Source organism: Chionomys nivalis, chromosome 9 (genome assembly GCF_950005125.1).
Source record: "Chionomys nivalis chromosome 9, mChiNiv1.1, whole genome shotgun sequence".
Taxonomy (NCBI): Eukaryota; Metazoa; Chordata; class Mammalia; order Rodentia; family Cricetidae; genus Chionomys; species Chionomys nivalis.
The window spans coordinates 24,309,391-24,317,235 of record NC_080094.1 but is presented as its reverse complement, the minus strand read 5'-3'; the positions used below and the strand labels follow the sequence as shown (position 1 = coordinate 24,317,235).

At 51.0% G+C, this 7,845-nt stretch overlaps 1 protein-coding gene across 1 annotated transcript in view; it reads left to right on the top strand.

Annotated features, from left to right (window-relative positions):
* The first annotated feature begins 823 nt into the window (after positions 1–823).
* Positions 824–7,845, top strand: part of LOC130881172 (DNA (cytosine-5)-methyltransferase 3B-like) — a 35,464-nt gene continuing 28,442 nt past the window's right edge. Inside the window, exon 1 of the mRNA XM_057780523.1 lies at positions 824–884. The gene's annotated coding sequence lies outside the window, so the exon portion shown is untranslated. The remainder of the gene's footprint in view (positions 885–7,845) is intronic.

Genomic DNA, 7,845 nt, shown 5'->3' with positions numbered 1-7,845 from the left:
AACCCTAAGCTGCGGAGTAGTACTTTCCCCCAGTTGGCACGAGAATCCAGGTAGTCGGGGGAACACGAATGCTTCTTCTTCCTCGAAGGGCCTCCTTTCCCTTCAAAATGGCTGACAAAGGCGAAACTGGGTGAAGGCAGGAAGCAGTAACGGGGTCCCCAGCTGGTGACCTGCAAGGCCACAGCAGCGCCCTGGCCAGCCTTGCAGCGGAGGGATGGTGGAAAAGCGGATGCAGGGTTGCTGTGTGACTCCAGCGGGAGCTCTTCCCTCTCTGGGTCGGGCATCCAGACCTGCCAGTGTGTGCTTGCATGTGAGTGTGTGCATCTGCTCGGGCGTGGGGGACAGCATAGGGGGATCTCAGGTGGAGTCCCTGTGGGATCGAATCATTGCCGAGGGTGACCCTCCAGACATAGGGGGCCCAGGGGCGGCGCCCGAGGAGGCGGGGCTAGGAGGCTCGGGAGGGATTTCAAATCTCCCTCGCCCGTCCCCTTGGCCCGGCCGGCCGGTGAGTGGCTGCGGTGGGGGCGCCCCCGGGCGGGGGCGGGGCGAGGGCCGGGCCGGGGCTACAAGGGCAGCGGCGCCGCCCCCTCCCCACCCACTCCCGTGCTCGCCTGGCCCACAGCGCCCTCGCCGCCTCCCCTCGCCTCGCAGCTGCAGCCCGCGTGGACTCTCCCGCCTCTACGCCCCGAACCAACCCGGGCGGCCCACTGGCGCGCGGGCGAGCGCACGGCCGTTCCCGGCCGGCAGCGCGGGGGTTAAGCGGCCCAAGTAAACGTAGCGCGGCGATCGGCGCCGGAGATTCGCGAGCCGGGCACCCCGCGCCGTCCGCTGGCCACGACCCGCAGCGGGACCACGGCGCCTCGCCACAGCAAGGCTCGCGGCAGGTGAGCGCCCAGCGCTCCAGGGGACCGGAAGCTGGAGTCTGGGATTGGGTGGGTGCCGGGACGACAGGTCCCCTAGAGGCGCCTGCAGGTTTGCGGGGAACCGGAGGGAACGGGGCGCGTGGTGTTTAGCGGGACGGGGACACGGGTACCAGGCATGGGGGCAGAGGAAGCGATGCCTTCACTGCACCCGATTCTGAATTCAGGGAAGGAGATGTGTCGCTTCTCTGGAATCTCGAGTTGAGGGCACTTGGGAGCGGAATGGGGCTCGACGGGTGGCTGTCCCCGGGACCCAGTGTCCTTACCTGGCCTCGGCTCACCCGGAGCCTCCTCGGGGAGGGATGGTCCGGATGTAGAGGAAGAAGTTGTCTCGTCAAGGTAGCGGTGAATGTGGATCCCTTCTGACTTGGAACTTCGCGTGACGGATATCCCCAGGTTGGGATGGTGCTCTGGGTACCGGCCAGTGGGGATGCGAGATGGGCGTTGTCCCCGGGGTCCTCCGGAGCGGAGCCACCTGAGTTGAGGTGCAGCCGGCAGCTGGGAGGGGCCGCCTGAGCACACCTGGCCAGGGAGGAGCTGGGGGCGTTGCCTCACCACGCCGGCTGCCCCAGGGGCTCACTTTCCATTCTTAACTTTCTTCCGGGGTGAGGTGGCCCCACTTACAAATTCCTAAACCGAGACCTTAATTAAGCAAATCAAAACCAAAATAAAACAGAAGAAACCTGCCTTCACTTACTAGCATGCGAGCGTCTGTACTTACTTCAGGGATTGCTTAAGGACGCCTGTGGAGTTCTTCCAGGCTAGAAGGTTCGACCGGGAAAACGGAGTCCTGCGGTCACAAGGATGGACTGCCCAGAGGAGCAGCGTGTCTTGCTCTATCCACCTGTGGCTGCAGTCCTGTGGTCTCCACATGCCTCTGCCTCCAGCCTGCAACCCCCTACATCCTTGAGGCTTGCGGCACGGAATCAGTGATTCCCGCTTTGCAGTCTGAAGCGTGTGAATGAAAAGGAATTAAGGGCCCAGTAGAGTGAGTGCTTCCTGACTTGTGGATGTTGTGGGTTTTGGTGGACTGGCGACGACACTGACCCTACTGTGTCCTCTAGGCCTGTTAAGGCTTGTGTGCTGACCCTTGGAAACCTCAGGTATATACTTAGCCTTTCCAGACTTGGGAATCTTATCCGCCCCCTCCACCCCCCAAAAAGGTGCTTTGGGACCTAACCCAGTGTCTTATTTCAGGCAAGCCATCTACTACTGGGTTGCATCTCCCACCTTCAAGGTAAAACTTTTGTAGGGTTGGTAATGCAGCAAGCATTTGTGTTTATGTAGTTGGCCTCATTACCTCCCAGCACGGGCTGACCTTTTCAGGCAAGCGTCGCTTTGGATTTGTGCTTAGATGGTATTATTGCAAAGCAATTAGAGTTCTAGCCCAGTGTCTTAGTTGTTACATCCGTGCAGTAGGAACAATCTTCACAAGGATCAGGGATGAAGCTGGGTTCAGCTCTAAAACCTTCCATCTTTAAGGTGGAACACTCAGTGGTACCTAGAGTAGTCCCCAGCACGTGACTGTCGAGGTGGCCTGTGCTGAGAGCGGCATGGAGAGTCACCTTTGCCAGCCCCTCCTTTTCCTGCCTTCCTGAGGTACTGTTTCATTCTTAGTTATGGAAGCATTTCTAAACCATCATTGTCTGTGACTGGGGAGTTGTCAGGAAGGGCTGTCTTTGTTTCCTTTAAAAAATTATTATACTTTATGTGTGTGTACACGAATGTGGCTCCATTGTGAAGGTCAGGAAAACTCGAAGTAGTACACGCCACCATGTGGATCTGGAGAGTGAGCTTAGGTTGACAACCTTGGCTGCAAGTACCTTTACCTGCAGAGCCTTCATCACCAGCCCCCTTTGTTCCCTTTGAAAAGGGGCTGTGTTTCTATGGTTGGAGCTACTTTTTGCTCCTTCCCCCTCCAAACGTGAGACTAACTGAAGGTGTAATTGTAAAGCTAAGCACAATCCTTCACCTTTCCTGTCGGGGTGGAGAGAGCCAAGACAAAGGGGCTGCTGAGGCCAGCCACATCCTCTTTAAAGCCATAGGCAAAGCCCTTACCCCTGCAAAGGTTGGGGGAGGGGAAAAGAGGATCTGGGAGCTGCAGGGGGCTGAGGGAGGAGGAAGGGAGGTGGGGCTGGGAGGCTGCTTCTCTGCCTGCCCTTCCTCCAGCCATGTGGTGCCTGTGACCTGGAGACGCCTGTCACCCCTCATTATGGCAGCCCGAGGCACCCGATTTCAGTGGACATTTGGACAAACACTCCATCCAGGGAAATGTCCCCTGGCATTTCTTTGTCCTGGACCAACTTCCATGTCAGTTCTGGATAAGCATTTCTGAGATAGCCCTTGCTAAATCTGAAGTTTCCCCGGGTCCTTTACTGTGGTACAGGGGGCAATCTCAGACCTGGTGGATTTTTTTTTTTCCCTTAAGAAATAATAGGGCCTTTTTTTTGTTACATAATCTGTTTCAAACACAGTTTCCTTGGCCCCAAGTGCTGGCATGTGTCACCAGGCCTGGCCTCAGGTGTATACTACCAGGATGGGCTTGCCTGACCTTCTTTCCTCTCCTCCCTAACCTCCATCCATTGCCTCCCTCAATACTTGTAATTTATAGCAGGTCTGTTTGTCACGTCCTTTGCAAGTGGGACTTTATGAATCCTGTGGGGGGGTCCTTTATAGATGATGGGGCTCTGGGAGATCTAGTCACCTCCCTGGTTGTGACTTGCTCTTAGTAGGGGACTTTAGCACTTAGTAGGGGACTTTTGCACTTTAGCACCTGTCACCATCTCAGGACCACTGCCCTGCGGAAGGATAGCAGGGTCGCACAGGGCAGGTGTTTGGAGGTCTGCCTCTGGCTGGGGACACGCATTCTTGTTGCTGTGTCGAGTTATTTTTCTTGAAACACCCTCCCAGCTGAGAAGTGGATATGGTTGTACCTTTGCCCATATTTTTAGGTTAGTGGACCAATTGCTCATTCTCAATATGTTGAGGAAAGCCCAAGTTTAATTAAAATCCATTGTAGGGTGGTAATCTGAGGCAACATGAGCAGGGCCCAGGGTCGACATTCTACAAAGAAGGAGGTGCCCTGAGCTCCCTTGTTCTGTTCTGTTATTTATTTATTTATTTATTTATTGAGACAGGGTTTCTCTGTAGCTTTGGAGCCTGTCCTGGAACTAGCTCTTGTAGACCAGGCTGGCCTCAAACTCACAGGGATCCACTTGCCTCTGCCTCCCAAGTGTTGGGATTGAAGGTGTGCGCCACCACCACCCGGCTCTGTCTATAGAGTTTGCTTTATGGGAGCTGGAGATGCTGAAGTTCCCTTGAGTAAACAGAAGGAAAGACTCTAAGGAGTCAAATGTAGAGGATGTAGTTCCCAGGCAGCACGGGGGCCCTGGGTTGAATGCGTTGTGCTGTGTATACACACAGAACAACATGTTTTAGCTTAGTTTTATCTATCTTTTTTTGAGACTGGCTTTCTCTGTGTAGCCCTGGCTGTCCTGGAATTTACTCTGTAGACCAGGCTGGCCTGGGACTCACAGACATCTACCTGCCCCTGCCTGGGATTAAAGGTGTGCACCACCACCCACCCAGCTCAGCTCAACATTTGATGTTGAAACTTTTATCTCAGTCTGAGTGGGATCAGTTGTTTATGGGACTTACTGGTTAATGGGACCTAGGAGCTCTGCTGTAGGGTACTCGAGGCTTGCATGAGGCCCTGGTCAGGTTTGGCAACACCCCTCAAAGAAGACCTAACTGCTGGCTCAACAAATGAATCTTCTTTGGGCTTTTGGACAGTGCTTTGCTTGAGATTTGGGAGTAGAGTTTCTAAAATGGTGTTTTCTCTCTCCTGGACTTGGTTTGTTTAGTTTCTTGTGTCTTTTGTTTTTGCTTTTTTGAAACAGGGTTTCTCTGTGTAACAATTCTGTCTGTCCTGGAACTTGCTCTGTAGACCAGACTGGCCTGCCTCTGTCTCCTGAGCTCTGTGATTAAAGGCTTGAGCCACCACTCACTATTATTTATGACAAATATTCCCTGATCTCTTCTGGTCAAAAGTTCTTTGGGATAAGTCCATCAGCCTTAGCCGGTCAGAATAGAATCATCTAGCTTGCCTGGTGTAGGTCCCTCTTTCATGGAGACGACGGATGGTCTGGTCTCAGCAGTTTCCCATGCTGACATTCGTGACACCAGGCAGCACGCAAGAAAGCTGTGTCCTAACTGTAACTAAAAGTCAATTAGGAAAAGCCTGTTGGCCCCACCTTTCTCCTGCCTTGTTTGAGTGTAGTAGGAAGGCTCATCTATTTCTTTTCCTCCTCCTCCTTCTCTTTTTGGCTTTTTGAGACAGGGTTTCTCTGTAGCTTTGTAGACTGTCCTGGAACTCATGGTGTAGAACAGGCTGGCCTCGAACTCAAGAGATTCACCTGCCTCTGCCTCCCAAGTGCTGGGATTAAAAGCATGTGCCCCCACCACCCGGCAGGCTCATTTATTTCTTTGGTTGTGTGCAGAATTGGTCACAGAATTGTTTCCCTCACAGTGTGTTAATGGATAGAATCTGGTGCCTCTAAACTCAACATTCCAGGAGGCTAAGATTGACAAGAGTTCTAGGGTAGCCTGTACTACATAGTGAGTTCCAGGTCAACCAGGGTTACATTCAACGGTAGGTACCACCAACAGAGATGGTCTCATTAGCTTGGAGTGGGTTCTGCATTGGAATTCCATTGGAAATGACTTTCTAGTGCCCCTGCCTCAACCTGACTTCATCCAATAAGGCGCTGACAGGATGTGTTGGATCAAGACACTCTAGTGTAGGTTGGTACCGGTAACACCTTTCCTGCTGACCTGCCTCAGGGCTCTGAGGTGGACAAATCTGAACCTCACCCAGGTAATGGCGCAGTCCTCAAAAGGTGGCTTCCGATGCAGGAGAGGGCTCAGTGGCCAAGGACACTTGGCTCTCATTCCCCCACAGGATGGCTCCCAACCATATGGAACTCCAGTTCCAGAGGACCCAACCCCTGCTTCTGGCACTTGGCATTCACATAGTGCACATACATACAGGGTCTCAAGTATTCGGGCTGAGCTTGAGGCTGGGATGCTTTGAACTTCTGGTCCTCTTTCCTCCATGTGCTGGAATTACAGGCTTATGCCTTTTATACTTTAAAAAATATTTTTTATTTATTTATTTATTTATTTATTTATTTATTTATTATGTATACCATATTCTGTCTGTGTGTATGCCTGCAGGCCAGAAGAGGGCACCAGACCTCATTATAGATGGTTGTGAGCCACCATGTGGTTGCTGGGAATTGAACTCAGGACCTTTGGAAGAGCACCCAGTGCTCTTAACCTCTGAGCCATCTCTCCAGCCCAAAAAAAATATTTATTTTTTATGTATAGAAGTGTTCTACCTACATGTACACCTTTATGCAGAAGAGAGGACGTGAGATCCCACGAGAGATGGTTGAGAGCCACTATGGGGATTACTGGGAATTGAACTCTGGACCTCTGGAAGAGGTGTCATTGCTCTTAACTGCTGAGCCATCTCTCCAGTCTCACCATTTATACTTTTTTTAAAAATTTTTTTATTTTAATTTTAATTTTTCCTTAATTTCCACCTTCTCCCCTCCTCACATTTCCCTCCTCCTCCTCCTCCTCCTCCCACATTTATACTTTTTTACTGTTTCTTGTTTTTATGTTTTAGAGACAGGGTCTCACATCATCCAAACCTATGTCATTCTTTTTGTAGGTGAGGATTGCTTTGAGCTTCTGATTCTCATGCAGTGAGAATTCTGAAGTGTTTCCCAAGTAGATTTTGGGTGTGCCACTGGTGCCTGGGATTGAGCTCCTTCATGCCTGCTAGGCAAGAATTGAACTATACCCTCAGCCCTGGAAAACGGCAGGAATATGGCTAATGCCTATGATAAGAATAGCATGGTTGTGTTTTTCTACTTTAACACGGCCCCTTCTGGAAGGAGCTACCCTCTGCTGCCCCTCAATACGCGCTCCTAAACACTGAGCCCTCTCTCCCCCTAACCCCTGTTTTTAAAATCCTATTTTGTTTGTGTATGTGTATTGCATGTATATAGTGCACATGGGAGCCAGAGAGGGCAGTAGACCTAATGGAACTGGACTTAGGCATTTGTGAGCCACCAACTGAATGCTGGGATACAAATTATTTTCGAGACAGGATCTGACTGTACTGCCCAGGTGGCCTTGGACCCCCAATCCTCTCGTCCCAAGTGCCGATAGTTTAGTTATTCACTACCATGCCTGGCTTCAGGGACATCTGATATCAAAGGCAGGGTGTGTGGCAGGATGAGAAAGCCATATCCTGGGCTAGATTTTCATTTTCTTTCTTTCTTTCTTTCTTTCTTTCTTTCTTTCTTTCTTTCTTCTTTCTTTCTTTCTTTCTTTTCTTTCTTTCTTTTTTTTTTTTTTTGAGACAGAGTTTCCTAGCTTTGGAGTCTGTACTGGAACTAGCTCTTGTAGACCAGGCTGGCCTCAAACTCAGAAATCCACCTGCCTCTGCCTCCAGAGTGCTGGGATTAAAGGTGTGCACCACCAGTGCCTGGCTTGATTTTTTTTTTTTTTTAATCATCTACTCAAACTACACACTCATCAGTGGTCACTTCTATCACAAATGACACGCTGGTATGTGAGGTGGACATGCAGACAACCTGATGTGATTCTTGGAACTTGGGCAGAATTTCATCCTAAGACAAGCTCTGGTGCTTATGCACTGGCAGAGTAGCATGACTGTTGGATACATGGTGTCCCTTTCTGCATGATGGTACACACCTTTAATTCTAGCACTCAAGACACAGGCAGGGAGGTGGGTCTGAGTTCAAGGCCAGCCTGATCTATGTAGGGAGTACCAGTCTTCATAACCTAAATGAAAACAAAATAAACCCTCAATGAAAACAGTGTTTAAGTA